The sequence below is a fragment of the Hyposmocoma kahamanoa genome, unplaced genomic scaffold (genome assembly GCF_003589595.1).
Source record: "Hyposmocoma kahamanoa isolate Upper Pololo Valley unplaced genomic scaffold, ASM358959v1 81, whole genome shotgun sequence".
NCBI classification, from domain to species: domain Eukaryota; kingdom Metazoa; phylum Arthropoda; class Insecta; order Lepidoptera; family Cosmopterigidae; genus Hyposmocoma; species Hyposmocoma kahamanoa.
The window spans coordinates 4,009,669-4,034,318 of NW_020654080.1; the positions used below are offsets into that span (position 1 = coordinate 4,009,669).

Genomic DNA, 24,650 nt, shown 5'->3' on the forward strand with positions numbered 1-24,650 from the left:
TTTTCAAACATTCTCTCAAATGTTTGCCTTACTTTCGAAAAATTAACACGGAAAGATTGTCATTTAGAGACCATCCGACTTCTACCCGACCAAGGCCTGCAAAGAAAATATGAAAATCCATTACTGTCCACTTCAATAAACTTATAAAGTTACCTACTAATAGTAAACTGTGTAAACAGGCAAAAGGAAAACCCATACAGCCAAATCAGGGCAGTTGTTCTTAGCTGCGAGCTTAGAATAATAACGCATAGAAACCTATCCCGCACACGCTAAGTGAGGCAAATTGAAGCGCTCCCAAAGGGCCTACACGAGCGGGCGGGCCTTCAATGCTCAAGGTCAACTTGCACCGCGAACAGCTCCAGAATTTTAGCTAAAAATGACGAAATGTGCGGTAAATGAGTGTAAAAATACGTCAGACAAACATAAAATAGATACTAACATCACATTCCACAAGGAAGTAACGCGTTTCAACTTGTATTTTTATATAAATATTCACCAAAACCGACAATTAACCTACTACTAAAACTAGCCTACATGAATTTGATTTTTGCCTCACTTGTGACACTTCGTTTGATATGAAACTATCATTCTATGCGTTATTATTCTAAGGCTGCGAGAATTAAAAATACCTGTACCGCTTATTTAAAAAAAAGAAAATGGTGGTAACACTTAAACTAAGCTGTTTTGGTATTCTTTTGTTTTTTCGTCTTTTTTGTATTTTGGTCGCGAAAATGAGTGCTAGTGAGAAGAGCGATAACGAAAATATAGTAATAGATAAACATTCAAACACATCATCAGAAGTCCAGCAGACTTACTATTAATGTGCCTGGAAAAACAATAATATTTACTTTTAACAATTGTCGTAACGCGTCAAATATTACTTTTAATCTTTTTTTTTAACTTTTTTTTTATAAAACATCTTCCTTTCTTAAGTCTTTTATTATTTCCTCATATTGTTTGAGAAAAATTCTATACAACCCTCGGCAGGAACGGAGATTGCTTGACTCGTATTAATACAAGGCCTCGCTGGCGCTCGTCCTTGTAACTCATGCTTTTCCAGTAATCCCTTACTTCCAGGCCTCTGCAATAATGTACTATTTATTGAAATTCAGCCCCTGGTAGCTGTAAAGGAACCTGTGAAAAAAAATTTCACATGGTGGCGCTACGAAGCCGTCTAAACCCCAAAAAAAAAGATCTGCATTAAGCACGTCGGTTGGTTATTTCATTTAATTCTGGTACAACAAAGTATACAAATAGGCAAAAAAACTGAGACTACTTGAATACATTTTGTACCGTACACAAGTTTTAAATTAAGGTTTAATTTATCATACATGTTAGATAATGCTCGGGTATGTTCTCTTAATCCCCATTGGTGGGGATCGTTGATTCTTACATGTTTTTCCAAAAATCCCATTACGTAATATAATACTTACTACACAGTCAGGGATTTGTGAAAAAGATATTCCATAAATCCCCACCAAGGTACTATGAATCTTTTTGATACGACGACCACACTTGTTGATTTTCAGCGGCTATGTTCCATCAATATCCTGACACGTAAATTAATTGTTTACATTAAATTTTGAATTTTCTTTAAAATATTAAATTATTTTTGTATATATTATCGAACATTGGAAATAAAATTACTTTTTCGTATCTAAACCGTGTAGAATGCGTTTTTTCAAACAAACCAACCTTTTAGGCTCGTTACGGATGCCATGATCACGGCTGACTGAAATTAATACACTTATGCGATCGACTCGATCTGTAACTCAGTTGGAAAGGAACGTTGGCCCCAGTGTGTTAGCAGACGTTGGTTCGAGTCTAATCAGATACAGGATTTTTTCAACTCAAATTCAAGTGTTATTTATTCGGACCACAAAGAGTCCATATGTGTTACTATATACTTAAAATAAATAACAAACAAAATCTATGTTAGTAACAATATACAACACACACATTGTATGAGATAACAATAATGTTCAGCGTGAGGATTTATCAGAGCCATACCCAACGACCTTGTAAAGCACTGTCCGGTCTCTCAGCTAGCTTCCTCAGTATGCTGCTAGTGCTCCCTGGCATCTACGTTTTACCGACTTATGTTTTTTATGCATTAGTGCATGAAAATAGTCAGTATGTGCGTCCGCAAACATACCAAACGCACTGCAGTATCTTTTTTTTATAATATCAAGTGACGGAACGATTTGATGGTAAGCTACATTGTCCATAACATTTGCAGTACCACTCAGAGCTTCGCAAAGATGTTAGGGGCACTGCCACTGCGCCCGACACCATGAGACATAAGTTGACAAGTCCGATGTGCCTGTAATTTCACCAGCACCCTTTCAAAACCGGAGCACTGTAGTGCTAACATTACTGCTCGGCGGCAGAAATAGGTGAGGCGGCAGTATTACTCTGTACGAACTTTTCACAAGGAGCTCGACTCTCGACTGCTGCTTGTCAAGTGTTTATATATAATCAGGGCACTTGATATCACCTTGAACGAGCCATTATATAGGACGCGCAGCACGTTGATAATCTTTTGGGTTTACCTTGCCCACAGGCCGCTACACTAAAGCGATTCACAGTATAATTGAAATAAAGACACTTTTCCTATCCAATACGCAAACCGCCAGCTTATTCCCTCGGACTGCCAACGACCTATGCTCCCTTTGCATGTCACAATCATCCCTAAGAGTGGTTACACACGACGACTTTACCAGCCATGCAAACGCGCGTTCGTGAAATGCGCCATTGCGTCGATGCAATCACCTGTAAATATAGCTAAGCCAAATATAGCTATGCAATCGCGCGTTTGTATCGATGCAGTCACACGTTTGCATCGCTGCTTAATGTCGCGCGTGTTTGAAAAGGTAGACGATTAGCGACTGGATCGTGTTTGCATCGCTTATAAAAGCGCCATGTGTAACCGCTCTAAGCTGAGTATTTACTGTGTGACCCAGGTACCTAAACTGTGTCATTCTAGTTAACTCACTACCGCACAGTTTAAAGGGAGGTACATGTCTGGGAGACTTGTCACGCGACGCGAATACCATGTACTCACTTAACATGAATGTTTTATGTTGTTCGATCTTTGTATTAAATTTCTATGTTTACAGTAAAAACTTTGCCAAGAAAATTAAATACCTCTCGACTCTCGGGGATTAAAGAAGTTTTATTGTTGATGCAACAATAGTTTTTTCCGAATGCAGTAGTCACAGTTAGCTGGGTTACTATTGTCTAACATTTTCCGCCTGTCGTTCGTAATTGATTGATAATTTTATGGCTCGTGCGTTACCTGGAGTGTCGTCGTATTGCTTCTGTACTCTTTAAATTGGTCGAATGTTATTAGCTGTCATCCTTTTAAAGGCTGGTTTTTACAACAGCAGTTCGTCGAAGAGGTTCTTCCAAAAAGACAAACTGCCTTAACGTTGGCGTCTTCCAACATTATCTGCCTGCACTCTTCGAAACTGTTAATCAACATTATCTGACTGCACTACCATGCTAGACAGCCACGCAGAGGTCCTGGGTTCGATTCCCGGGCCGGGAGAAATATTTGTATGGCGTAGGCGTATTTATTTCTCTCGTGAGTTTGGGTGTAATTTGTGATTGTCTACGTATGTGTCTACGGCACCCGCGATACAGGGTTTCCCCTTGTGCGGGAGCAATGAGTGTGTGCGTTAAAAAAAACTAAAATATTAATTGAAACTGCATTTGAATTGTAGTTGTGAAACTGCATTCCTCGAATCTGACTCTGGCCCAAGCCTAGTGGCCGCCATTAAGGAAGTAGAAGGCTGGATTTTAGGATGCTTATCGTTGCGATACATGTTAGTAAACATCTTTAATTAAATGTTGTACTATTTTTAAATAAATACTTTGTAATGTTGTCTATTACCTGAAAATATTATCTCATATACATATTTTGAGCTATTTTAAGGTAACGCCTCATAAAATACTTCATTACGGTTAATTTACATTTAGTGTAGTATAATAAATACGCTATTGTACGTACGCGAACTAGATAGTGTAACGAGCAGCCTGGATATAGATATTAACGATATTAACCGTTGTCGGTCGTAAAGTAACTTACAATTCAATAAAGTCTTTACGCCTCGTACCACATGTTAAGGTGCACACACATTGAGCTATCCGATTTACAAAACGCTAAGTAAACATTATTACTGTAGCCGATTTAAACATATATGTATATACATTTTAATGATAGCAAGTGACAGGACGAACAAGTCTTGGACCTGGTGGTAATCAACACGCCATTCAGAGCTTTGTAAGTTCAGAAATCCCACATGTCTGTAATAATGCTCACATTACTGCATGGCGGCAGAAAGAGGTAAAGTGGCAGTACTATCAATTAATCATCAATCATTATTAATAAGAATTCTGACGTAGATTATGAAAAAGAAATAAATGACACTATATGTAATATTATTGACGGGCTTAAGAGAAATAATCTGAAAGTAAACTTTTCTCGGCATAGTATTGGACTCTCAACCGACGTGGTCTGACTGGTTGATTCAATATGTGCAAAGCAGAATCGATTTGTATTTGGTTTACACCGCCTAACGCACATATGTGATCAGAGGACTGCCTTGATGGCCTACCATGCATTTGTTTGCTCAAGCTTGTGGTATGGCCTCATCATCTGGGGGAACTGCGTAGAGCTAAACCGTGTATTTGCTATCCAGAAAAAATGTGTCAGAGCTATGTGTAGATTAGGTCCGCTCGAATCTTGTAGACCGTTTTTTAGAAAGCTAAATCTTCTAACGCTTCCCGCCATATACGTATATGAGGTATGCATGTTTGTTAAAAAAAACTTGGTCTTATTTACTAGGAAACGTGAAGTATGTAATTTTTAACTAGATATCCAAACCGCATAGCTGGCCCCTCCCATAAGACTACTTGCTTTTATAGGAATCGCTATAACATGTCCATACAAATATATAATGCTTTGCCTGCAACTATCGCAGATTTACCTATAAAAATATTTTAAAAAAATTATTTGATTTGCTATGTGATCTGTATTTATACGACATCAAAGATTTTTTTAATAATAAAAAGAAATTGACATTTTGTTTGTATTTGACATTTTGCTTATATTTGTGCTGTTCTTACTTCTTTGATATTGTTTAATTTATGATTTTATTGCTATTGCTATTTATTGTCATTTTTATTTAATTTTATATGACATTGCTTATTTGACAAATTGTATAATTTTAATTATAATGTCATATTTAACTTCCATTTATTTTAATATTTGCGTGCCAGTATCTGGTGCAACACGTGTTCTTGACACCTTGTATAATAATATCCTTTCTTACCGTGTTTGCTTGCGAATAAATATTTCATTTCATTTCCTGGACGAACTCTTTTACAAGGGGCTCTACTGCTAATCTTTTTTATAATTAACAATCGGAAATGGAAATGTCAAGCAAGTAATTAAATACACCTACTTTCGATAAGAACTAAATAAAATCGAGATCTTAGGCCTTCACGATTGTTATACATTAAAATCATTACACGTATAAATCTCGTGTATTTGTTTTTTCAAACAAACCAAACCGTCAAAGGTTTATTTAAAAAAACAAATATACGCGAATTAGATGTGTAATGAACAACGGAAAAGTTTCATTTCCAGTTCATTTCAGTGGATTTTGTTTTGCCCTACTTATTCTTTCGTCATCACGATGCTTTCCTACACCGTTAACGAGAGGTTTTGCTACTAAACTTTCACAAATATCCACTAACTAAAACGCGGCTAATGACAAATATTCAAATATCCGTTTTAAATAGCAAAAGATAGAGCACAAAATTTTCTTTTAAAAACAGTTAAAATTAGTAAACGTGTTCGACTCGGAACTTACCCAAACGATGCATAGCCGAAATATCATTCAACAATTTCGATATTCTAAAAGAGGGTTTTTTATATCTCAAAAATATATTTTGTCACAGCCGCATTTTAGTTAGCAGACGGCATTTAATGTATATAGGTTGTATCACAGTTGAATCTATCAATTGAGAAGCAACCGTTCTTTGACCGAACTACCAACACTACTCGTTGTGCCCGATTATATTAAATTCTTGTAGATTTATGTGGCTCTGCCCAGACATGTGGTAATTTTCTCACTTATTTATATTTCCACCGGCAAAACAAGTGACAATAATTGTTTAAGTGATCTCTTAACACAAAAAAGATACGCAAGGTATGTTAACACCTCAAGTATCGCTTACTGTAATTCGCGTTTTAATTCACCTGCCGTTTTGAAAGTTTAACGTCTTTTTTATGTCGCCAAGTGTACATTAGTCAGTTAAGAAATGCGCGTGACTGGCGGCCGTGGTTTCCTTTTACAACAAGGACTGTAGAATTAATTCTTAAGATTTGTAAGTGTTAACAAACCACCGAGTATATAACCAGAAACAGAGACGAAATGTCATTTAATTTGTTTGAAAATGTTTTGCCTTATCATTACGGTGACAACGGCGCTGCGATTGGCCAGCCCAAATTTGAAACAATTGACGGGTGTCGTACATTGTTTCACTTCAAATCGATCAGTTTAACTTGAGCTTTGCTTGGACGAAAATAGAAAAATTACTTATTTAATATTTAATTACCGATAAAATGTGATTCCGTTTGTTTTGTAATTAGATGTTTTGCTGTTTCCCCACACCACCGAATGGAACAGCTCCCCATAGTTAAAGATATTTATTAGAATAAATACAGAATATTTTTGGAATATACGGAGACGTACACACTGGTCAGTTCTAGGCGCTGTACCATTTCAGCTTTCTAATTTATGATTTCAGTGCAAACGAGAGTTGATATTTAAAAGTGCTATAAAGCCCATTTGCCTGATGAGTTGTCAGGGATGGATGGCACTTATTTCGTCTCTATTTCTGTTCAGATACTCGATGTATTAAACAAATCACCATCCTAGGCATGTACGTATTGGGTATTTCATATAATGTTTACAAATACACACAATACATCTGAAGTAATTACAATATCACCTAATCTGTTTCTACTTTATCTTTTATAAACTCAGTAATTCGGGTTTTAAATTACACAATTACAAATACTAAGTTTGTGACTCCTTTGTTACCGCGGCTGGCACCACACAAAGTATCTTTATGTCTAGTCATTGACTTACAATTATATGGACGTCGGGTCCGCGCTAAAAAGTGTCCGCACTTGTAAGGCGCTAAAATCGTATACAGAGCGCGACACTCCGCTTTAGTCTTCATTTGTTCTACTGACAGCGCGATACTACGATAACATTACAATTTAAATTTCGAATAGGTTGACTTGGGACATTTTTTTCGTGGTTTTTGTATTAGACCCTTAGTGTTCTTTTTATTCTTTGTATGATGTATGATGATAGGTCGTGTTTTAATTTAGTCAAATTTGTGTGTTTTTGTTTCGTAGTTATGTATTTGTGTTTTACGTTCAATGTTTTTATTATGTTTTATTTTTCTTCTGTTTTGTTTCGTATTCTTTTTTCTTTCTTTTGTGGTGTCATTGTAGTAAACAATTAAATTTATTTTCTTTCTTTTTCTTAAATTATGTACTTAGGTATTGTACTGACATGTTATAAGGCTGCGAACTAGTCTATCGAAAATGCACAAAACAATTTAAATCACGCATTACCTGATTTAGACTTGAGAGAATTGTTTAAACTACCGCCTCTCAAGCAGATGTCATAGGTTCGAATCCGGCCTCGCACCGCGGAGTTATTCGAAATTTATATGCCATATTTTGTTTAAATTTTTACCATGAGGTTTTCGGTAAAGGAAAATATCGTGATGAAACCTGTTGAAGAAGGTTCACAACCCTCGAAAACGTGTGAAGTCCCCAATCCGCATTGGGCCAGCGTGCGGACTTTGGCTTAAACCCTCGCCTGAAAGGAGACCCGTACACAGTAGAAGGGAGTAGAAGTAGAACTCAGTAGAAGGGTATGTAAATGGGTCTATGATGGTGATGATGATTACAAATACGCGTTGGCACGCAAGTACTTCTGGCGAGGGTGCTCTACATATCTCAGCATTGCCTCGATTCTAGTATATAATATATGAGCGCAACCCTGTTATCATAAAGAATACCTAAATACGGCCTGCCGCTTGTGCGACCGCACGTCGTCGCCGCCTTGACTGTTAAACATGTGCGACCACATTTATGAAAACGTTTTCATTTAATAATGTATCATCAAAACTTCAACGCATCTCTGACGTCTTTGCATTGCAGCCACTATTTCATAAACAACTACTGCATTGCAAATTGAATGTTACGACCCCAACATAGATTTCAAATTCGAATAAAATCTACTACCATTTTAATACAGACAAATACAAGGAACCTATCATTATCAATGTCAACATTTCAATTTATGTTCATTGCAGCTTGCATATAAAGTGAGATTCGCAGAAGGCCATTACGTAATGTATCAACGCGCGTACGCACCGTGACAGACCACTTTGTCGGTTGCACCTAGGGTTACCATTTCTAAATTTGACTCATCCGTCCGGACAAAAAGAGATTTGCGAACAAACTTAACTTAAAAATTTTGTAACAAAATGAAATTGAAAATCTCTCTCTTACTCGACAGCAGAGATGGACAAGCATTCGATCGACAAAATTGCGAGATGGATATTTTACTTTTTATTCTGATAAAGTGTTATTCTAAGTTGAAAAATTCGAATAAGTGACAGATCCGGACAGGAAGTCAATACGTCGGACATGTCCGTAATATATGGACGGGTGGTAATCCTAACTTCAACCGATAAATGCACTTACCATCCTGCGAAGGTAAGTAAGTACTTAACATACTTGTGACTTTGCTACGGTTACTGCACAAAATTGAATATCGAAATAATCTTAAATAAAAACAAAGGACGATAGGATTTAATGCCTTTCACCGTTGCGTGATTTTAAGCATTCGAAAGCAATATTTGTGAAAACATGTAACTTCCAAAATACGGACTTAAGGTCCTTTATCTCTCACCTTTTTATTGATTTAAGTAGACAACTTTGTAAAGCGTTTTGTTATAAAAACAACGATATCTCTAGTTAAGGCAAAAGTTAACTCGCAAATAGGTTGGCTCGTATTTTATTTAGGACGTTAATCCCGACGGGCAACACAGCATTTTAATGCTGATGCCCGTGCTGCGGTAAAAAAGGCGCAATGCGTTTGTGGAACTTACTTTAAAATTTACTGCATGGATTTTTGGCGTGTAACAATTGTTATACGGATCCAATACTTCTAACTTAAAATTATTGCTGAGTTTTTCGGAATTTATGTGCGAAATTGAATTTGAAAGATACCATGAGCTTTTCGTTGTAGGAAAACATCGTGATTAAACCTGTACGGCGAAGAAGTAACACAACCTTTTGAAAACGTTTCGGTAGTAGTAGGGCTTCTTGTACAAGAGTCGTCTTCAAGACAGTAACGCCTCTTTACATATTTCTACCGCTATGAAGTGATGCTCACAAGGCAGCGTTCCGGTTTTGAAGGGTAAGAATACTTGTGAAATTACAGACACATTGGACTTGTCAACTTATGTCTCAGGGTGACGGGCGCAGTGGCAGTGCCCCTAAGATCTTTGCCATTTAAAGCTGGGTAACTTACCACCAAGCGCTCGACTTCTTCGTCTCATTTCTTGGTATTATGAAAAAAACAGACGTGTAAAGTTCCCAACACGCACTGAGCCAGCGTGACGGACTATAGCCTAAAACCCGTGACCAGCAGCGGGACGTTGATCTTACGGCACTATTTACTATATTTTGCGTTATTTCATTTGAAGCTTACCATGGTATTGTAAAGAAAAAACATAATAAGTTCATAATGTAGTGAATTGAAATTTTTATATTTATATTTATTTCTTAACAATTCTTATCTTACGCTTTCCGCATTTTAATGCGTATACGCTTTTATCGGCATAGCAACTCATGAGGTAACAAACTCAGTGACAGTATTGTAGAACAAAAAAACTTCAGCCAATTTTTTCACTTTTCTTTTACGATAACGTGGTGCCACAATGCCCACGTCTTTCACCATCATCCCACCTTTTTATCACCTTCTGGTTCCTGCCATCTACTTTGAAATTCCGAATCGTTCTTAGTTCCTTTTCTTCGTGATTAAAAGTGCTTACCAGAACAACGAGATTCACTATGGGGTACTACCCAGAACACCCAGACCAGAAGCAATTTAGACAAGCTCAGTTCTCAAAATTCCCGAGGTCCTCCTTATGCATGTACAGATGGCAGCATATCGAACTTACATATAGACGGATATTGATCCGTTACACTGACGGGGATATTCGAACAAAAATGTATTGCTTGGTGTGTTGTTGACTGTACACTCAAACAAGTAACCAAACATTATAAAGAATGCGGAATTATGACGTAATAAAAGTGAAAAGTATTTTCCCGTAATCACGTACGCGGTATGCAGTAATGACAATAAAGATAAATTAATGAATGAGATAAAAGCATATCGTGATACCGACTATGAACATAAGTACCTGTATACCTGATTGCATGTACTGTACCTATTAAAAATGGCGATCTTTATTGTTTTATATATCAAGTGACGGGACGAGCAAATCGTGAGCCTGATGGTGAGCTACACGCCTGTCTATAACAGTTGCAGAGTCAGAGCTTTAAATCGCGAAGATCACACTAAGACTTAATTGTAAGTGTAAGTCCCATTTGCCTGTAATTTCACCAGCAACCCCACCCTTCAAAACCGGAACACAGTAATGCTGACATTACTGTTTGGCGGCAGAAATATATTTCTCGACATCGCCGGCTTAGCGAATTGATAACGAAGAGTGAATAGATCAATTATCAAATAATTCCTGATACAATCGGTGACGAGGAAGTTTCCCTCAACGTCTCCCTTCACGGTTATATTTCTACATATCCCTGAGTAAAGAAATTAATTTACATTGGGAGGAAAAATAAGCTATTATTTAAGGTTTTTTATCTTTAATTTTTCCTCGATTTCAGACATAGGTATTATCAACTTTATCGGTATTATTTGAAGTCTAGATTAATATACTCCGGCTATGCCGACTCCCGATAATAAATTCAGCCTTAAATGAAGTCGTCTGTTATGTCTATTTTGTAGATAAAAAGATCTCGATCTTTTTTCCAGACACTATCCTTTTAGTGAAATTAGCTACATTTTCAGACAGTAATTGTGTGTCTCGACTAGCTCCAATGAAACTATCACAGACAATAAACATCACTTTAAAGCTACAATACAATTGCCGCAATGTAGGAAAGTCTTATCCGTGTTCTTACATTTTTTTACTATTTTCGAAGAATATCATGTTACTAAAATATTCCTTACAAAATGTGTTGAATATATATAAGTTTAAACAATAAAAACATCTGAAATTAGTACCGCGTTTTACGCGCGTCCTATCAATGACTACAACAGTGCGTTGCAAGGTTGAGGAAAGGGATGGGTGTGAAGCGCGTGCTCACGTCACTGCGCCGCACCGCAACCCGCAGTCGTCTGTATTGCCGTGTAACGCGTATGTACACGGCATGTTCTATCCACGCAAATGACGCGCGTTTTCTTCAGAACGCATGTTGCACTAGTGCCGCTACATTTGTGAACATGTGCAAAGGTGTACTGGCTGCGACTGAAACTCGTTAACGCGGGTCGTATGCGCCTAAAAATATGCCATGAGCATAGTGGTATAGAGATGAAATTTTATATTTAATGTCACATTTGCCGTGCTCTTAACTGTACGCCGGTATATTTATTCAAGATGAGCCTGGGACGAGCAAGTCGTGCGCCTGATAAGCTACACGCCTGTCCATAACAGTTGCAGTGTCACTCACAACTTTAAATCGCAAAGATCTGAGGGGTAATGCCACTGCGCCCGTCACCCTGAGACTAGTTAACAAGTCCCATGTGCCTGTAATTTCACCGGCACCTTTACTCTTCAGTGGCAGTACTTCCCTGGACGAACTCTTTCACAAGGATTTCTACTACTACAATATTTTTGCTATTAGTAAAAATATGGCATTCGAGACGAGATTCACTCGCAGCCAGTACACTTTGCACACGTTCACCAACATTGCAGCACTGGTGCAACATGCGTTCTGGAAACGCGCGTTTGCGTGGATACAATATTCTAGCCGCGTTATACGGCACTTACATACGCGTCATACGGCAATGCAGACGACTGCAGGTGGCAGGGCGGCGCAGTGGCGTGAGCACGCGCCCCTCTCTCTCCCCCTTCTTCAACTTTGTAACGCAATGTAGTTGTCATTGATAAAACGTAAATTTTTGCTATTAGCAAACTTGAAGCCTACCCAGTCCCAAAACTGTTTTCTTTGCGAGCGGAGATTGCAACTAGCCCCGTCCTATATTTTGTTTACCTAAAAATCCTGTTGTTTGGAATAAAAATATGATTCACCCCTTCAAATGCCATTACTTGACTAGAATAAGCAAGCGACTGGTCCTCGCCACTGACCGCTGTTTCGTGTACGAAACAAGAAATCTTAAGGTTAAGAAACCTTAACCTTTGCAAATATTTTGTGTTAAATTTTACAAGGCACTGAGACGACTGTTACGATTACCTTTTTCTGTTCGTGATATTAGTTAAGACATTCCTTAAGTTTGAAACCAAATATTTGGCTTGTGTCATCATTTTCTAAACAGCGTTTAAATAGACTCAAGAAAATCTTATCTATAAATATCAGTTGCCAAGGGAACCACGTGACCTAATTTCGTGCTGCACGCGGCGCCGGCGCCGCTGTTCGCAACGGCGCGGGCTCATCCCAACAGATTGATGATAACGTGCGCTCTGTCATTAGCTGGGATTTCTCTCTAATAACATGGTACATAAGTGGCAATAGGGTGTTGAGTTTAACGTGTAATATTCTAACAATTTTGCCTTTATTTTATACTTTTTTTGGCTATATTAAACCAACATAAAAATAGAAAAGAATAACCTTTACAAAATGGCTTTTTGTAAATGAAATTATTTTTATTGGTAACTAAATGAACCTGTTGCTATTCAAACGAAAGTAAAAAAAAACATTTAACCGACTTCAACAATGGAGAAGGTTCTTAATTCGCATGTGTTTTTTTGTGTGAATGTTACGCGATAACTCCGACATTCGTGAACTGATTTTCATTATTATGTTTTTGTTGGAAAGGGGTAGGTACCTTCTGTGTCATTGTCACACTATAACAATTCGTGATTTTATGTTGACGGGTTATTACAACTGTTAAACGTACTAAATTTGTTTGTACGTTATTGTTAAGAACTTTAGTTAGAGATGTAATATGAATTTCATGTCTATTTTCACCAACAGTTAATAACTACTACGTAGACGCGGAACTCTCTGCACTCAGACAAAACGTTACTAACAAACGTACAAACTTGTACATAAAACCCGTCGCAACTGTATTGTTTCTCTCGACAAAGGCGCAAACTCCGTTACCGCATCGATTCTAACTTTGCTGCAACTGCATCCTAGCTATAAATAAACTTTAGAATACGGTTGATGTCTTATGATCTACAACAATCCGTTAAAATTTGATTTAACATTCAGACCGTTTACAAAGAATTTAATTAAACCTTTTAAAAGAAACATTATTGTTATTTGAATTGTCTTGTTGTAGACAGGATTATAGATAAGGTAGAAGGGTGTTTAGGTGGAGACCCAGAGAAGGGTACAGAGACGTGAGTAGGCAAATGATGCGGGGGACTGTCATCATCTTTTACACTCGACATTGAGTAGATAGAGGTTGAAGAGAAGAAGAATTTTTTTTAAAAAGCGTTTGTTGTCTATTAGGAGAATAGTTGCTTGTCTATCAAGAAGTGGACGTTTCAAATCCAACGGCACGTAAAAATCAGCAATGTTGAAGCCTTCCCAGACCCCAAATAATTTTGTCTGTAAGCGGAGGTATATGATTTTGCTCAATGATTTCCAAAGTATCTATATCGATCCTCAGGGGTCCACTCCAACCGAACTAATCACATTTGGGTAGCACTGTGTCAGCTGTCAAAAACACTTTTAAAGTTGAATCCATATTACAAAGGCAGGGGTCTACACAAAACGAAAAAATTGGCTCGTGATAAAAAGGTTAGGAACCTCTGATCTAGCTCTTAATCGTGGCGCGGTTATCATGGCTAGGTTCCTCAATTATATAGTGTCTGCCAACAATGCGATAAGAAGGTCACAAAATGTTCGTGTAAATGTTAATTACCCATCACGCAATTTGCCGTTAAATCGAATTCATTTAAAGAGATCATCTACAACAGTTCAATGTATCTAGTATTAATAGATACGTCTGACTCTGCAGACAGACTGCATTGAACATCAAAAACATCCTACGTAACCGCTTCTTTACAAACTTAATCCAGTCTTAAGTGGAAGGAGATAAAACACAATTTCAAGTCTACAGTACTAACAATCGTAGTACATGATCCGTTGCCTTGGCTAAGTTATCACACTACATTCGAAACTTGACTCTACAACTTAGTGCATAAAACAGGTTTTAGTTTAATATGTTGTGTGAAATGGGTTCCAAGCCACATAGAGTTGTTACTTTAGTACTATTAAGGTCGTTTTTACTATGGCGCATTGTAATATCCGTTTGTAGTACGACAGAGTACTATCGTAGTAGTGAATGGGTGCATCGTTCGTTGCATATGCCTACTTATTCAATCTATGAATGAGTTTGTAGTATCGATTTTACTTGATATTTTTACGCCATTGGCGGTAAGTTCTTTAAATGTATTTAAGTTTTACTGTTTTTAATGTAGTTTTAGGGCATTGAAGTTATTAATTTACGGTTTTTGCTTGATTAGCGATGGGTTAGTGGCTTGGGATTGCTACTAACCAATTAAGGTTCCTTTCGTGTTAGTTTGTTTTAACGCTTCATCATTTTCCACCTATTTATACGTCCCACTGTTGGCCACAGGTTTCCTATCAGGCGAGGGTATAGGCTATAAACCGCCACGCTAGCTGACCCAATACGGATCGGGAACTTTACACGTTTTCGAGGGTTGTGAACCTTCAAACCTTCACCGAAAAGCTCATTGTAAATTTCAAATTGAATTTCGCACATAAATCCTGTGTCGCGTTGGCCATGGACACACACACAGACAACCACAAATTACACCCAAACTCACGAGAGAATTAAATGTAGGCCATACAAATATTTCTCCCGACCCGGGAATCGAACCTGGGACCTCTGCGTGGCAGTCCGGCATGGTAACCGTTCGGCCACGGAGGCAGTTGTATTAGGCTGTTCTAACGCTTGATTTTGTGACATTCTTTTAATTCTCGTCACGTGACGTCAGTCTGTAATATGCAGTTTGTTACAAGTACTATTCTGGGAATGCCTTTTGTTATAAAGCTGATGTATTTAGTAGTGTTTTTTATGGTAAAGGCTATAAAGGTAATAGTAATATTACAGAGGCCGGGAGTAAGGGATTGCTGGACGAGTATGAGTTATAAGACCGAGCGCCAGCGAAGCCTTGCATTAATACAAGCAATCCCCGTTCCCGCCGAGGCTTATATAGTAATTTTCTCAAACAATGTGAGGAAGTAATAGAAGGAAGTTAAAGAAAAGAAGATGTATAATAGAAAAAGTAAAAAAAAAGTTGATTAAAATTAAAAATAATATATATCATAGTATTTGCGGGCATTTTCGTTGTCTCTCTTTTCAATACAACTTATTTTCGCGACGAACATGGAAAAAATAAAAACAGAAATGAACGCACTTTAGTTTATTTCCGCCTTTTTTTTAAAAGCAAAATCACGATGAAATTACGAACACTTGGCAGTTGGCTGTATGAGTTTTTCTTTTGCCTGTTTACATAATTCATTATTAGTAGGTAGATTTAAAAGTTTAGAGAAGTGGACATTAATAAATTAATAAAACTGAAACTAAATAAGATATAAAAAACCTTGTAGACCTCGTTTCGCTAATTCCACGTTTTAATAACTCTATTTCGTTGAAAATGTCGATTATGTTAGTTATAATAAGGAGGTCAGTATTGTTGTCAGTCATTACACGCTTTCAAAAGAAAGTGTAAGTAATGGCTACTTAACGTACATAAATCACAATGTTGCTGTAGTAAATTGCAATCGTAACTGCATTAAATTGGAACAAATCGTTTCTTTGCATTGTTTTAAGTTTCTCATTAGTTTATTTGTCACCGGAATAAATTTAAATACCGTATCGTTTGTACCTGTTCTTGTACTTGCAATATATTATGGTTATAAATGCTCATTAAAATTTTTAATCAATTTTAGACATGTCCTACAAATTTAAAATGTAATAATTAAACTAAATAATTATAATCCCGTCTGAAATCCGACATTCTAAGTCGCTTCCTATTAGAAATGAAACTATTTTTCCGGATTTAAATCGCGTATATTTGTTTTTTCAAACAAACCGACGTTTATAGCCCTTTACAGGACCCATGGTCACGGTTGACTGAGGTGGTTCAGTCTTCAACCAGTTATGTCTAATGTCAATGCAAACCACCCTATTTTTTCACTATAGTTATTAATTAAATACCTTATTTTTAGCTCCTTGTGAAAGAGTTCTTTCAGTGAAGTACTGTCACCTTACTTATTTCTGCCGCCAAGCAGTAGTGTGACCATTATTGCGTTCTGGTTTGGAAGGGCAAGGGAGCTGGTGAAGTTACATGCACATGGGATTTGTCAACGGCGCTGCGGCGCTGAGTGGTACTGCAACTGTTATGGACAAGCGTGTCGTTTACAATCAGGCGCACGACTTGTTTGTCCCGTCACTTATTTTTTATAAAAAAAAAAATTAGACATCAAATGACAGCAATCGTATCGAATTTTGACATTACTTTCATCGTAAAGCTGAAATTTGTGTAGTACGTATGGGCTTCGGGAAAGTAGGCCTTTGCCCGGCAGTGGGTGATACAGAGCTGAAAATTACAAATGAAAAAAAAAATACAGGCGACTAATAAATAATAATAAACTACGCAATTGCTAGACAAAAATAACAAAGTAAACAGTTTACTAGGTGTCGTCTATGAAATTACATAACAGACGTAAGTATGTTCACGTGCTATGATAACAGCATGTCGGAAGTCCTTGTGCTTATCATATGTCATACAAATAACTAAGGCGTACGGGAGTGACTGGTATTATGATTAAGTGCTCACTTGGAGGTAATGAACAAAATTCCTTAAGAAACATAAGTTTTTTTCTATAATTTCGTGACGAGACGAACAAGTCGTGCCCTTAATGGTAAGCTACACGCCTGTCCACGACAGCTGCAGTGCCAGCTTTAACTTGCAAAGATCTGGAGCACTGCCACTGCGCCCGTCACTCTGAGACATAAGTTGACCAGTCCCATGTGCCTGTAATTTCACCAACACCCTTACCCTTCAAAATCGGAACACAGTAAAGCTGACATTACTGTATGGCGGCAAAAATAGATAAGGTGGCAATACTTCCCTAGATGAACTCTTTCACAAGGAGCTCTACTGCTACTAAAAATAATAAGTTTTCCTACAATCTACCCACGGTCCATCATTAAAGATTTTTTTTTTTCATAAATAATAACTACTGACATTCGTGACAATCGATCGGTGGCATCTTTCAATCACAAACTAAAAGAGCACTTCCTGTCGAACGCGTTAGATAGTTAATCGGTAACATATTTGTAAACAAGTAATTTGTTATTATAATATATATTCTGCTTATGTATGTATTTATGTATATAAAGCTCATGTAAGTGTGTGTATGTTTGTCGTATGCATATTATGATCTCTTATATTTTATTCACATTTCAATTTGTTGTACAATAATTAGTGCCGCACACTATATTTTTGCACCAGGGCTAGGGTTGGCTGGACGAGATCTCTTATAGAGATAAGTTCACGTTGGCATATGTCCATTGTAACGTGAGTTTCATGTGTTTTTTGTTTGTACAATAAAGAATATATTTAACTTTTTTTACTTATTACAAAAAGACACACGTTCGTGTACAATACAGTGGCTGACAAGAAAGATTGCCCAGGTCCTTGCAAAAGAAGTCCGTTATCTGCCCAGGATGCTGCGAGAGGCCATTGAAATTAAAAAACATCCTAATTTCAACAGGGAAGATGGTTTCTCCGTACCACCAGTTTGGGATCCAGTATTTCCTCTAATGAAAAATCCCAAACAGACATAAGACTGCAGTACTAATTAATATGTTTTAATTTATTCTAATTTCTATTAATAATTAATAATAAATTAAAGTTAATAAAAAATTCATTCAATAAAATAATTTGTAAAACTTAATGTAGCGTAAATTGGAATGTTTTCTTTGTAAAATTAAAAATAAGGTATTTAATTAATAACTATTGTAACTATATTGAAAAAATAGGGTGGTTTGCATCAATATTAGACATAACTGGTTGAAGACTGTACCACCTCAGTCAACCGTGACCATGGGACCTGTAAAGGGCCCGAAACGTCGGTTTGTTTGAAAAAACAAATATACGCGATTTAAATCCGGAAAAATAGTTTCATTCCTAAGAAAGATTGTACGTACACTTTAGTATTATACTGTGTCCTGTTTCTAAAGATACAGCTTGTTTGATATGAAAAATAGATTAATGGAATTATAAATTGGTAAAAAATGTAAACAACCAAGTATGACCAAGATAAAACATGAAAAACATTGTTGTGTTGACAAAACGTCGGTTCAGATCCCCTTCTCGGGTGGGACAAAGCGGTCCTAAGTCAACTAGCACCACGCCTTCGCAAACGTGTCACGGCCGTGAATCGAACGGTTTACATTTTTTTTAATTTCACGATATTTTAGATGATGTCGCCCATCAACGCGAACGGCTCACTGTGAGAATACTTAATGTTCATACTTTCACGGCTTCGATGTATGGATCAGTTCCTAATACGAAATTTTGAGGTGGTTACGTTTAGTAAAAGTTTTTCTATGGAGTTCTTCTTTTGTATATAGCATTTGTTATTAATTAATAGTGTCGCTTACCACCAGGTGCATGACTTGTTCGTCCTGTCACTTATATTATAAAAAAAATATTTCCAGCGTTCTTTTATCAGGAAACTTTTTTACGAGTCTTCAAAACGTAACTCTTATATAGAATATCTTACAAATGTATAGTCGATAATCAACCTCATATTGTACTGAAACAAGTTTCCTTTTGTTTTAGGCACTTCTCTCTGTTCATCTGCACGTCATCAACATCATTTTACACCACCTGCCGCAACGGTTAGTATCTTTACTTTCATACTTTTTGAGTGGACTGTGAGACCAAACAGATATTTTTAGTCTGTTATATATTGTTTAAGTGCGCATGAATAGTCAGTTTCTATAAAATACTGATATTAAAGGTCATGTCAACAATTAAACTGGCGAAATGACGTCAGTTACTTTTATTAGATCGATACCGTATTAGGAATGGAAATGTGGAGGTTTATAGTTATATACTTACGTCATTAAATGTCGCACTTTCGATAATAAAATGGCGCAATTGAAAAAAATGGTATTTTTGGAAAAGTAAAAAAAAAGATACACATTATAAAAGTAATGTATAGTTTATTATTCCAGGTAGATTTTTGACATGTTTTACTAGCAGTAGAGCTCCTTGTGAAAGAGTTCGTCCAGGGATGTAGTGCCACCTTACCTGTTTCTGCCGCTAGGCAGTAATGTCAGCATTTCTGGGTTCCGGTTTTGAAGGGTAATGGTGCTGGTGAAATTGCAGGCACATGAGACTTGTCAACTTATGTCTCAAGGTGACGGGCGCAGTGGCAGTGCCACTCAGATCTTTGCGGCTTAAAGCTCTAAGAGGCACTGCAACTGTTATGGACAGGCGCGTAGCTTACCATCAGGCGCACTACCTGTTCGTCCCGTCACTTGATATTATATGAAAAAAAAAAATAGCATGTCATATAAACATTTCAAAAAAGACCAACGATTCATTTGAATTAGTTATCATTTATATTTATAATTAAAAATCTGTTTTTCAAAAATGGTTTTTCGAATTTCATCTCTTTGTCACTTATCCTCGGTCTAGCCCGTTCGTCTTTAACTATTTTACTGTGGATATATTGTTTTTTCAGTCAAGAAATTTAACCGAAGACCGTGTGTAAAAGCATTGATGCGATAAGTGTGTCAGAATCGTAGTTATTGCAAGACCTCTGTCAAAAATCTGTTCGGGACAAGGTGTGAAGTAATTGTACATAAAATCAGTTAATTTCAGATACAGAAGTAAGATGTAATATTATTTTACATATTTTTTTATACCAACTGACGGGACGAACAACTAGTGTGTCGGTAAACTACACGCCTGTCCATAACAGTTGCAGTGCCACTCAGAGCTTTAAATCGCAAAAATCTGAGGGACACTACCACTGTGCCCGTCAACATGAGACATACGTTGACGAGAGCTCTACTGCTACTAAACAAGGGGTATATGGATGTCGATAAGTGCTGGAAAAGTTGTTTTAAAAAATAGAACAAATAAGCGTGACGATGCATGACATGACAATGCGTGATGATGCAAAAGAACTAATAAGCGTGACGATGAAATCTATGTCAAATTAAATAAAGTTCCATGATACTATTCACGCCAATCTCAATATTTGTCTATGAAAACCTTGTTTTCTTATCGATATGTGTCGATATTTATCTCGTTTGTAAATGATAACGATATTATCGAATGTAAAATTTTACAATATTCACACGTTGTGAGACGGAATTGCTTGGTTATCTTAATTGTGACCTGAATCTTTTGTTATCATGTGTCGTCGATATAGTGCCCTTCATCAGGAAGTAGTGGTTTTATCTATAAACTATCGATATTGATAAATTATCTATAAACTATAATATTGATAAGTGGGGCCAGAACGGTGGCTTATGTTTACAATATTTTTTTCTATTTAATTTTGTTTGTTAGAAAAAAGAGCCGAAGTTTTTAAAAGGATAACGCTTTTGTCTGTGTAGTAAACGTCATTCTTATTCTAGCTAGCTTTTTTGACATGTTTATGACGTGAGCCCCACGTTTCTTTTGAATTGGTTGTACACTTTCCTTTTAAATTGGCTATGCAAGTGTTATTTATAATTGAAAATCTATTTTGACAGTCTTTCTGATATGACTTTTGGAATTTCATCAGTTTGTTACTTATCCTTTGTCGTACTTGTTCACCTTTAATTATTTTTAACCGATTTCTAAAAAGGAGGATTTTTTCAATTCGACTGTATTTTTTTATGTATGTTACGCGATAACTTTTGTGAACCTATTTTGATGATTCTTTTTTGTTGGGAAGAGGGTACTTAAATATTGGTCCCATTTATTCAAATTTGAAGGAAATATTTCAGTTCTAAGACTGGCAAACTAGGAGATGAATCCGGTTCCGCGTACTTTCCGGTGACGGATTTCAATAAAACTTGGCAAATAAATGTAATTCCACGAATTTTTGAGGTCGGTTTTCATAAAAACATTGTAATTATATTGTGTACATATTGTTTTTTTCGGTCACTAAATTTAATCAAAGACAGCGTGTAAAAACATTGTTGCATGTGAATGAGGCGATAGGTGTGTGTCAGGATCGTAGTTAGTGCAAGGCTCTGGCCTCTGTCAAAAATCTGTTGGGGCAAATGTGTGAAATAATTGTACATAAAATCAAATACAGTTTAATTTCAGAAACAGAAGTAAGGTATATCGCACTGCTAATACAATAGTATATTAACTCAAATAGTGTATTTTCTCAGAAAAACTAATTACTCGCTTCCCGTGAAAAAAATTAAAATGTATGTATAGGTTATAGTTTATTGCATACAATTTCCTACTTGCCAAATATATTTAAACATAAAAGCGAAATAATAATTTTATATTTTTGAATAAGGACTATTTTGGCCGGAACTAGCTAACATAAAGCGTGTCTCATTTTGAGTTAAGTAGATAGATATCTTTTAGTTGTTTCTTACAATGTTTTGTTGACGTGTAGAGACTCAAATTTTACGTTCAATAATGATATAATCTTGAATTTCACATATTTTGAGTTACAACACTATTGTAATAGCAGTGCGGTATTATTTTAATAATATTTTTTTTTTATTTTCATGATACCAAGTGACAGGACGAACAAGTCGAGAGCCTGGTGATAAACGACACATCTGTCCATAAGAGTTACTCGAGAGCTTTAAATCGCAAAGATCTGAAGGGTACTATAAGTTGACAAGTCCATGTGCCTGTACTTTCACCAGCACCCTTACCCTTCAAAACCGTAACGTAGTAATGTTCACATTACTGCTTGGCAGCAGCAATAGGCAAGGCAAGTACTGCCCAGTACTTGCCTGGACGAACTCATTCACAAGGAGATCTACTGCTACTAAAATATTATAGCATATGTAATTTAAAACTATTATCTTTGGTAACCAATAGTGTAGGTATGTATGTGTTACTGTTTGGATTATTTGGAATACAATTCCCTACATGCAGACTTGTTTTCTGAACTTTATAATTTAGTTTTTTTGAAGATGAGAGCCAATACGCGTTATATGGGTGTGTACATACACATTCATGGAACATTCCATCGTTGATCTCTTTAGCACTTTGAAATAGAGAACAAGTACGCATTTATTTCTTATAAAATAAACAATTACTAATTTGCAACCAAAGGCCAATTGTCGTAAATTACCAGTGTCGTTAACTCGACGTCATCATCCCATAGCAATAATATACATTACAACTGGGTGGCCCAACAGTTTGGTCCTGGACGTTGGATGAGAAGGTCCCGGGTTTGATTTCTGATAGCACTATTTTAGGAAATAAACTTTTCTAAAATTATTCTGGTCTGGAAGTTCTGGTGTTCTGGGTAATGCATCAGAGTGAATTCTCTGTCTAGACCAGGAATTTGGTGTAGTTATCTGGTACATTGTTTTTATTAAATTTAAAAAGAGAAGATGATTTGGAAAAGATTAATTTTCGGTATAGACGCACTTCGAAGCGCATTTAAAAAACGTATAAGCAGCAACGCAAAAGCGTACTATATGTATTACGTAGTATAACACCGTCTTATTGTCTGAGTTGTTAGTTCAGATGTCCAAATGAATTTCGGAAAGGTGTACTATCAGATGTTTAATTTTTACTAGAGATTGGGTTTCAATTATTCTGGTACGCCACTGTTATACTTGCTTTTTTTTTTAACATTAGAAATGTGGTAAACAAAAAGCGACGAAATGAATACCCTTAAATGCTGAGGGTATAAAAATCACATTTCTGAAATTATATAAAAATACTCAAACTCAAATTTTTAACCATAGTTTTTTTTACAAAACATTTGGCCGCCCCACTCGGGCCAGTACCGGATTTGTCCATCTTCAACGCACTTTAGCAATTGAAAGTTATATAAACATAGTTCTAGAAGAGCTACTAACAATAACGTTGAACAGAAAATAATACACATTCAGCAATTTCAAACAATAACAAAAACACAACAATCAATAAATATAGGATACGAGACTATTTTTCCGGATTTAAATCGCGTATATTTGTTTTTTCAAACAAACCGACGTTTCGATATTTTCTCTAATGAAAAATCTCAAACAAACATAAGACTGCAGTACTAATTAATATGTTTTAATTTATTCTAATTTCTATTATTAATTAATAATAAATTGAACTTAATAAATATTCATTCAATAAAATAATTTGTAAAACTTAATGTAGCGTAAATTGGAATGTTTTCTTTGTAAAATTAAAAATAAGGTATTTCATTAATAACTATTGTAACTATAGTAAAAAAAATGGGATGGTTTGCATCAATATTAGACATAACTGGTTAAAGACTGTACCACCTCAGTCAACCGTGACCATGGGACCTGTAAAGGGCCCGAAACGTCGGTTTGTTTGAAAAAACAAATATACGCGATTTAAATCCGGAAAAGTAGTTTCATTTCCTATGTGTTACACATATCATATATTCGCGAAAACCTAAGATCTCGGAATCAATAAATATTCAAACAATAAAAAACCAACCACCTGAACAAGCAGGCTTCCGGAGTGGATACTCAAGCATGGACCACATTCACGCAGTCAAACAACTGATGGAGAGATGCCGTGAATACGACCGACTCATGTGTCTCGCTTTCGTCGATTATGAGAAGGCTTTCGACAGTGTCGAACACTGGGCCCTGTTTCACTCTCTCCATCGCTGGGGCATTGACAAGCGATACGTGGATATCGCGACTATGTAAGTGCGTATGCATGAACCCCAGGCCTCATCTCGATCAAACGTGGTGTCAGACAAGGAGACACCATCTCTCCCAAACTCTTCACAAGTGTCCTGGAAGACGTAATGAAGACACTCAATTGGGATGAGAGAGGTGTTAACGTCAATGGTCGCCGCATGTCGCATTTACGTTTCGCAGACGACCTGATCCTCATGGCTGGGAACTCCGCTGATATCCAGACATTGCTCCAAGACCTGCATGAGGCTTCACTAGCTATCTGCCTTGAGATGAATAAGTCCAAAACCAAGATCATGTCCAACCGTCCGGGTCCAAAACCCACCATCTTCGTTGCGAACACCCAGCTAGATGTAGCAGACGAGAACATTTAACTTGGACACTGTTTACCTTTTGGCCGATTTT

The 24,650-nt window shown here is 36.7% G+C and overlaps 1 long non-coding RNA gene across 1 annotated transcript in view; it reads left to right on the forward strand.

Moving 5' to 3' along the window:
* Positions 1 to 24,650, forward strand: part of LOC113234143 — a 126,180-nt gene that overhangs the window by 93,192 nt on the left and 8,338 nt on the right. Inside the window, exon 3 of the long non-coding RNA XR_003310771.1 lies at positions 19,207 to 19,265. This is a non-coding gene — a long non-coding RNA (uncharacterized LOC113234143). The remainder of the gene's footprint in view (positions 1 to 19,206; positions 19,266 to 24,650) is intronic.